General features: G+C 34.4%; 1 pseudogene; it reads right to left on the bottom strand.

The window, feature by feature from the left end:
- The window catches only part of LOC102502944 (signal transducer CD24 pseudogene), a 1,796-nt pseudogene extending 697 nt beyond the window's left edge, over window positions 1-1,099 (bottom strand).
- Between the last annotated feature and the right edge of the window lie 8,978 nt (window positions 1,100-10,077).

Genomic DNA, 10,077 nt, shown 5'->3' with positions numbered 1-10,077 from the left:
ATTTTTGCTACAGAACATATGTTCACCAGAGACAGAGACACAGAGTTAGAGAAAGTTATTAATCACCCTCCTGGGGAGATGTCCATGACTCAAACCCTTCTCTTCCATTCTCCTCCTGAGATCTTGGGCATGCACATACACATACCTGGCATGAGTTTAAAGACATTGGGTCTAGGACTCCAATTGTAGTCAGCCATATGGGAGTCCAGCACCACAACCACTGTGTCACGTGTTGGCCCTGTTAACTTCTCTCTTAAGCCTCTGTTTGTCCATCTGAAAATTGAACACAGACAATACATTCTGCATAGGTTTGCTGTAAAAGTTAAATAAGAGAAAAAAATATATCTAAAATGCTTAGCTAACATATAGTAAGTAATGAACACATGCTATATATGATTATTTTCTAATATAGGTAGAACCAATCTAAAATGATCAGCAATCTTTTGCCAAGACGTGAGTGAGAGAAGAGTACTCATTCATTAAATTATCTTGCTACTTTGGAAAATTAGAGTGGGAGAGGTTGAGCTCTAATTCAACTAAATTACTGCCATATTTAAGTGACATCTGCATTATTTTATAAAATGTTATTATTATGTTACAAACTGATTTTGTGACTTTGGACATTTGTTATCTCTCTGGATCTCAGTCTCTTCATTTTCAAAATGAAGATAATTAATGAGATGGTTTCTATGCTTCATTCTAGAGCTAGTAAGCTATTTTTCCATAATTCTTTCAAAATATATTTTAGTGGGGCAACAGGTAATGTATTGGTTAAGGTGCTGGACTCCCACATGGTTAACCATGATTCAAGTCCCGGACACGGCAACTTGAAACTAATACCTGGTACATGTGCATACCTGCCCAAATTCTTGAGAGGAGAATGGAGAAGGGATTGTGCTGTAGCCATTTTCCCTGAGGGGTGATTTCTCACTTTCTGTCTCTCTGTCTCTCTGTCTGTCTGGCAAATCCCAAGGAGACTGGCTGTTGACTGCAGGGCACTGTCAACGGCCTTGGTGGTGACATTTGGTGCAGCCAAGGTATTCTGGGAGGAGTTACTTGGAAGTGTTACAACAGTTGTTTGATTTGAATAAATCTGCATGGGTAGGAGCAGTGCCAGCAGCAGCAACCCCAGTCCCAGCCTGGCCACTATACTCTGCCCATGTCCACGTCTCACAGGATACTGGGTGCTTCGAGAACCACTAGTTCCTGGGCAGGCACAGGTGAGGTCTATACTTGAATATTTTTTGAGGCAATGAGAACTTTGCTTAGATTCCAAGTAACTTTCTGTTCTTTGTCACTTTATTTGCATGTTACCTCACTGACTGAACTGTTAAGGGCGTTCAGGCTTATTCATTTTGTTACCCTAAAGACCTTGACAAACTAGGTTTTTGTGGTGAGTTTCACTTTTTGGATTTGCAAGAGTTCAGCAGTGTCCAGAGCTAATCTATGAAACTTCAAAATCTTGGTCCTTCTGTTTTGTTTGTCTGTTGTTTGGTGTGTGTGTGTGTCTGTTTGTTTGAGCAAATTAATTTCTCTCTCTTTTTTTTTTAGAGAGTTTTTTTTTTTCTATACAGAACATATGTTCACCAGAGACAGAGACACAGAGTTAGAGAAAGTTATTAATCACCCTCCTGGGGAGATGTCCATGACTCAAACCCTTCTCTTCCATTCTCCTCCTGAGATCTTGGGCATGCACATACACATACCTGGCATGAGTTTAAAGACATTGGGTCTAGGACTCCAATTGTAGTCAGCCATATGGGAGTCCAGCACCACAACCACTGTGTCACGTGTTGGCCCTGTTAACTTCTCTCTTAAGCCTCTGTTTGTCCATCTGAAAATTGAACACAGACAATACATTCTGCATAGGTTTGCTGTAAAAGTTAAATAAGAGAAAAAAATATATCTAAAATGCTTAGCTAACATATAGTAAGTAATGAACACATGCTATATATGATTATTTTCTAATATAGGTAGAACCAATCTAAAATGATCAGCAATCTTTTGCCAAGATGTGACTGAGAGAAGAGTACTCATTCATTAAATTATCTTGCTACTTTGGAAAATTAGAGTGGGAGAGGTTGAGCTCTAATTCAACTAAATTATTGCCATATTTCAGTGACATCTGCATTATTTTATAAAATGTTATTATTATGTTACAAACTGATTTTGTGACTTTGGACATTTGTTATCTCTCTGGATCTCAGTCTCTTCATTTTCAAAATGAAGATAATTAATGAGATGGTTTCTATGCTTCATTCTAGAGCTAGTAAGCTATTTTTCCATAATTCTTTCAAAATATATTTTAGTGGGGCAACAGGTAATGTATTGGTTAAGGTGCTGGACTCCCACATGGTTAACCATGATTCAAGTCCCGGACACAGCAACTTGAAACTAATACCTGGTACATGTGCATACCTGCCCAAATTCTTGAGAGGAGAATGGAGAAGGGATTGTGCTGTAGCCATTTTCCCTGAGGGGTGATTTCTCACTTTCTGTCTCTCTGTCTCTCTGTCTGTCTGGCAAGTGTACATACCCTAAAGCAAAACTCTCTCTCTCAAAAAAAAAATGTATTTTAGTGACAAGTGATTATAGAATTTTCTTGCTTTGTTAATATTAGTTTTCTTTTTTTCCCCTCTTGGCAGTTTATTACTTTACGATTCTTTCTACTTACTATTTTAGCATACTGTATTTTTTTTTCCTGTAGAGTGAAATTCTCTCTCCTACTTTTGTATAAGCATCATTTTCAATCTATCATTTCACCTAGCATTCTCAAATGTAGTATCCACTCACTTCTTCCCAGATTTTACAGTTCGTCATGGTAACATGCATCTTAACCTTCTTCTCAGACTGAGAGAATTCAGCCATTCTTTGTGTTTTCTACAATTTTGGCTGATAATCTGAAGGAATATCACAGTAACTTATAAATCACAGAAGATAGAGTTCAATTCTAATTATGTACAGTCTTTGTCTCCCCTTACTATAAACTGTTAGTTTCTAAAATTTGATAGTTGATTTTTTTTCTGGAGTTATTAAAACAAATTGGTAGATATGCCCTTGCTATTTACCTTATGATGAATACTTATACTTGTTAACACTGTATTTTTTTGATTGTTTCAGTATTTCAAACAACCTAAAAAATAAAAATTTCAACAAATAAATGAATTATTCTAGAATAATACTAGGTTTTCAAGAAAGTTATGACACATTTTTGCATAGAAAAAGAGAAAAATACATCTTGACTTTCCCAATGACCTAATATTTGACTAATATTCATAAACACTAGACAAGCTTCAGATTCTGCCACGAAAGTATACTAATACTAGATAGGATTGATTTCATTTCTAGAATTCCTGGATATGGATGTGTATATTTTATTATGATCAGGGTCACTTTCTATCAGAGTCATCTATCCCTCAACTACTTTTTGTTTTATTTTTTTAGGTCTATGTATTCATTGTATCAATTATCATTTGGTTAAGTTGTATCTTTCACATATTAATAAATGCATTAGGCCAAAAATGCAATCAATAGGGTAATCAACTAATGTTGCATTGAAATCACTGCTTTCATGAAAGGTATTATTTCCAGAATGCCCATATTAAAATGCAGATATGGAATCTTTGAAAAAGTACACTTTGACAATGATTCTAAGGACTGACCATTTTGATCACCTGCCAGTCATCAAATGGTACATCTGCTGAAGGAAGTAAGGCTATATAAGTTCTGGAATATGGAACATCACCCAAATGAAGGAAGGAAGAGTGAAAATAGTGCAGTAAAGGATGATGGGAATTGAGGAGCATTATGGATGCTGTACCAGTGGATAGAGATATTGAATTACTATATGAGCTATATTCAAAGGTTTTCCTAAAACCCTTTTTTTAAACTCTGACTTTTCTTGTCTGAACTAAAAGCTCAGAACATTGTTTAACGTCCTTTGCAGAAGGTTATTTAAAATCATCTTTCATATTTTCAGATTACTAAATATGAAATGAGTCTTAAAATTTTTAAGCTACTCCTGAGATTGTTGCATTTCTTTAGGTACACAAGTCCAAATGCATATTAAATTTCTACCAAATACTGCTAAGACTCAGTTATGTTGTAGATCATTTTATTCACAGACTAGGTACTTTTCATTGATAAAAGTGAGATATTTAGCACTAATTGTTTTCCTTAAAAAATTAACTGTATTAATAACAATATTTTCCTTTTCCTAATCAAAACATCTTTCACTTGGTGAAAAAAACACAGAAAAAAATACTCACACACACACACACACACACAAACTCTGAAGAGAGAAATGAGACTACCTAAAGCCCAATACTAATAGACTACCCTCTCTATAAGGTAAAAGCATGTCAGCAAGGTGTAATTTAAAAGCAAAATCATCTGTGCTGATTATATTGCCTTATTGTCACTATAGAGAGTTTTACATATATATAAAAGATACCTTTAAGATAAGTGTATTAAAATAGCTGCTATTAACTCTTTACTGATTTACTATTCCTCTTTGAAAATTTAAGATAGTCATGGGAAATGAAATAATCTTATCTCATACTCTAACAATTTTGTTTATGTCTGCCTCAAAAGCAATTTTGATGCAGAAGGGTCAAGTGTCATTGCATTAAGATAGGAAAGCAGACTTAGATCACATCATTTTTAGAGCAATGTGTGCATTCAGATATTGATTGCTTTAGTGCAAACTTAGTAACTTAATATTGTGGGAAGATGATGAAAGTTGAACATCGTGAGTAACATAAATTTACCTTACTAGAATTTAGTTCAGGGTATTTCAACCTTAGTACTAGTGACATTTTGAGACAGATGACTCTTTGCTGTAGGGAACTATCCTGAGCAGCATCCATGGTCTTTAAACCCACTAAATGCTAGCAGCACATTCTCGATTGTGAAGACTAGAAATATAGCCAAACATTATCAAATCTTCCTGGGAGGTAAAAATCACCCCTCCCCCAGTCGAGAACCACTGTCTTCAATATTATTTGTTAAATATTTTCACATCATTATTTTTAAGTGGTCATGGGCTAAATCACATATGACTGCTTATTCTTTGTGCACAAATTACATAGTTTTTAGGTACTCAGAAAACTTAATTTCTAACCTCCTTATAATCCACAGTTTAGAATGTCCTGTAAAATGGGATCTTCAAAAGCATTGATTGGCATTGATCACTGCTAGACTTAGAAAATTTAGGGCTATTTCTTCCTGCATAGTTTAGGGCATTTTGCTATTCTGTTTGTTTAATAAATAAGATATATCCTGAATATGCAGCTTGTGCTACAATTCTATAAAGAACTTCTAGTTGATGGGGTCTTAAAATAGAAATATCCCTTAAATTGGTTAAAAGCCTTTAAGAAAACTTGTGTCCTTTTTGCATTAAAAAAATCATGAATAAATGAAGTGTCATGAGACAGCTACTAATCAATTTTCAGTCATTTTTATCTTATAAAAAGAAAAGAAAAGAAAAGAAAAAATCTTGCTCTGCTTTCTGTATTGATATATCCTGAGTTTATCATGGATTCTTTAGCCATTTTAAAAGCTTTCAGTGCAAAGAGCTTGGCTCACTGTCTGGAGAGGAGAAAGCTGACAAGTTAATCAAGCAGACTGATGGTGTGGTGGCTACAATAAAAAAGGTCAAAATCATGTATTATTTCTTGAAATGTATCTACTGATTTGATGATAATGTCAAGTTCAAATCTTAAAAGGCCATTTAATAGAGTACAAAAAGAATTTTTCTTGGGGCCAGGCAGTTTTGACCTCATAAAGTCTGCAACCTATTTAAACTGTTGATCTGAAGTCATTTTATTCACTTGTTAATTCATCCATCCATCCATCCATCCATCCATCTGTCCATCCATCCACTCATCCATTCATTTATTAGAAACTTACTAGAGCACTATTCTAGGTACTGGGAAAATTGCACAGAAAAATAAATCATGGTCACTGCTCTTGAGCAGCATACTGTCTAGTTTAATATTTCCCAATATATGTTCTGAAGAATGACGCTCTCAGAAGATACTAGGTATTTACTCCACAATATTATTTTGATTCCTCTTCTACATTTTCTGGAATAACTGAAAGAAATTTCAGTTGTTCAATACGTAAACTCTTTTTTTTTTTTTTGAGAGGTTTTTGCCATAGGGCCCGTGCACTTGCCAGACAGACAGAGAGAGACAGAGAGACAGGAAACGAGAAATCACCCCCCAGGGGGGATGGCCACGCCGCAATCCCTTCTCCTCCATTCTCCTCTTGGGATCTTGGGCATGCACACACACGCACCCGGCGTGAGTTTTAAGCCACCGGGTCCGGGACTCGAACCACAGTTCACATGGGAGTCCAGCGACATAGCCATTATGTTTACTGTTGGTTCCTTACATAAAGATATCTTCATACATTTTAATATTGATCTTGGAAAATTGGAGGGTCCAACATACCTGGTATAAAACTCTAAAGTTAGAATGCTAGCTGGTGATACTTTTGCAAATCCAGCATGTTGAATGTTGTTCTCCTTCTGTAGGCATACGGAATTCATATAATGTAAACATTTGAGGAAATACAACCATACTGAAAGAATCTCAGAAATAAATTTTTCAGAATGGATACACATGTGGTTGACTCTAGGAAAAGCAGATTTAAAAAGAAATCTAACTTCTTTCTGAAAAGGAGAGCAAAAATTATCATTTGTAAATAGCTTCAGTCAGATTTCAGAAGTTCACCTATATTTTGAACAATGGAACTATGGGTCATATTTAAATCAATGACAGCAATGATAAACAAACCACTTTATTAAAAATAAGTGATAGTGGAATGAGGAGAGTATTTGGAAAGATATTTTTTTGTGTATGTGCATATTAGCATAGGGATGGGGCAAAGTCATAATTTTGTGTCTTTGTCTTAGGTCAATAGTTCAGGTTCATTTGTATATATTCGTTGATGTATGCAAAATAAGATAGAAAATTATTTTAGATTAATTTTAAGAATAAATTCATGCTTTACACAGGTACAAATGCAAAACACAAAATTGTTAGTATTGTGGATGACTGCAGTTCAGAAATCATTTCCTTCTGATCAGCAGTTAGATGAGCCTTATATTGATGAGAAATTTATCTACACAGTTTCTCATCTGAAACTATTGTAAACTCAGTGTTTTTATGTGAAGTGAATGAAAATAAAAAGTGTCTAGTTTTATGAGATTCTACTGGTGTTGTGGGTAAGCTAGTTTTTGCAAGAACATTTATTGACAATATTAAGTGCTTGCATAGCATTAGGCATTTCAAAGAGAATATTAAAGACTGTTTCTCTTATGCTAGTGGTTCTGGTGATAAAAATAAATTTCTATACCTTCAGTGATACCATACATTGATTAGATTTCAAAGAGTTTAATGTTTTTATGGTGTTCTTAATTTATAAGACTGTTCCTTCCCAATAGGTCATGGCTGTAATCAAGACTCAATTGGCATATGTCTATTAAAACTCAAGATAATATTGCAAACAGCATGAAATTTAGAGAATATTCATATTAAAATGTTTTAATTTTTGTCTTCTTACTGAAATATACTTCTTTGTTGTTGTGGCTGTTAAAGGGCAGGGAGAGTCAGAGAAAGGGAGACGGAAAAGCATCCCTTATGGGAAATGATTATGCCAAAATCCCTTCTCCTTCTTCTTTTCCTTCTTTTGGGATTTTGGGCATGCATGCACATGCACTCATCATGTTTCTCAAGTCATCTGGTCCAAGATTTGAACTGCATTGTCAGACAGGTAAGATCCAGCTACCTTAATCACCAAGCCATGGAGATGGCCCAAGAAATGACCTTCTTAAATAGAAGGGAAGTGAAGCAGATGTTATATTCTCATTTGTCTTTCTAAAATATTGTTCTAGTGAATTGATACTAATAGGGACACTATATTTCTTTTATTTTAAAATGCATTGTATTGTAGATCATACTTGTAGAAGTGATGTTGTAAACCAAAGTAAATACATATGGAATAAGGGAAGGTAAAACAACACAGAAACTATTTGTGAAACCCTGAGACCTATATTTATTACAATTACAGTGGTCTATAGTATAATGAATGCTGCACACATTTATTGAGGTTTTAGTGTATGCCAAGCACTATATTTTTTCTGCATTATCTTTCTCAATGCTCACAAAGTATCTGTGAGGTAGATAGTGTTTTTATCTCACTTTTACTTGGAAATGTTAAATAACTGGAACAAGATTTTATGTGAACAAGAAAGTCTCCAGGTCAAAAAGCTAGTGAGTGGTTGATGTGATTTAGAATCAATGTTATTCTGACTTCAAAGCTCAAACTCTGATTACCAGGTAATAGTGTCTCTTTTAAAATCTTTTAAGTAATGTGGATTGAAAAGAAAATTTGGGTAATAAAAATAGTTGAGAACATAGACCTAAATGAGTGCTTCATTCATTTGGGGAGAGGTGGGGTCATTAATGACAATATCCATGGACATTCTGAGTAGAGACAGTATGGTCTCGTGGAAGGAAACCAAACAAGTAGTCTGTGGTGTACATACAAATGCTCACCAAGATATCTTATTCTTTTCTCCTTCTGGAGACATACATCTGTGAAGTGAGATATAGCAAATTTTTCTTCAATGAGGTGAGAGTAGAAGTCACATGTGCCACTTTTAGGTAAGAGGATTTGAGAGATGATTTGAAATAATCTGTACTTTCTTCCCTTGTAGAAATTATGGAAGTGTGTCTTCAGCATATTGTGGGTCAGGAAATAATACTAAAGCAGTCTGATTATTGAATGACCAAATGCAGCGAAAAGTCCAGGATATGCTCCCAAACTTAGAGTAGACTTTGTGTATGAGCGAGAAATACTCTTTTGATGTTTTAGGTCACTTGGAGTCTGGTACACAACCAAAACTCACCTAATCTGATTTACATGCATTCAGACTAGTGGGGTTGAACGTCCCAAAATTCAATGGGTGTAAGGATGGAAAAATGCTTTACTTCTCTGAGCCTTCGTATTAATAGAAGAAAAGAGAGAGAAGATAGAATTCATGGCTTATTATTTGCCTCCATTATTTAGTGAACTGTGTTTGGTAAAATGACTAACTTTTCAAAAGGTAGGGCTAGAAGACAAAAATGCATTTTATGGGATGGTGACAAATGAATAAAATTCAAAAACATATATACATATATAGATAGATGCATTTCAAGAGAAAAAGAAATAAAAACAGTCATGTAATATAACATAGGGAACAATAGGATAGGTTCAATTTCAATAGGACTTGGAAAAGTAGTTATAATAGAACTTATGAAGAAACAAAGGCCAAGGGAAACAAGAATAAAAATTTTTTGATCTAGATACAACATATTATTTTTTAAATAGCTAGATTTAAATACTTAATAACCTTCAAAATGTGCTCAACATTTATAAGATTTTTTATTACTTCCCATTGTCAAAGATGAGAGATTCATATTTTAAGTAAATTTTGAGACTAAATGGATTGATATTTTTTTTGAAATTAAGTGCTAAGAGATGGGAGTTAAATTTTAGTGTTCGATTCTTTCTTTTTTCTTTTACCAGTCTGAGGAACATTTCACAGTTCTTGCTGAATAGAAAAAATGGCTTTTAATGATTTATTATCCAGCAACCTGAAAAGTGTCACCATGAACATAATCAGATATAAAAGCAAAGATTATCAGTGAGCTGTATACTTTGAATCTCTACATCTGAGCATCATATATTCAGTCTCTATGAAATCTCTCTTCCTGAGGGATAGGTGTGCCTTTCCTGTGTAATTTTCATAGTCTCAAATAATATATATAATAAATATTTCCACTTTCAAGTGGTTGGAGCTTTTACCTTCCCCTTATCCTGCCTAGTGTGACTGGACGTAGTGACTCATTTCACAGGAATAGAATACAAAATGTGAAGAATACTACCTTTTTGATACAGAAATCTGGAAAACACCACCTTAAAAAAAGATCAAGGTTTATATCATTAGTGATGTCATATGAATATGAAGTACTTCTTGATATAATGTCACTGCAAAAGCACTTTGCTGCTGTCACACTTTTCCTC

Source organism: Tupaia chinensis, unplaced genomic scaffold (genome assembly GCF_000334495.1).
Source record: "Tupaia chinensis unplaced genomic scaffold, TupChi_1.0 Scaffold143996_1, whole genome shotgun sequence".
Classification (NCBI taxonomy): domain Eukaryota; kingdom Metazoa; phylum Chordata; class Mammalia; order Scandentia; family Tupaiidae; genus Tupaia; species Tupaia belangeri.
Note: the sequence above shows the minus strand (reverse complement) of the source record. Positions and strands in the feature narration are given on the sequence as shown.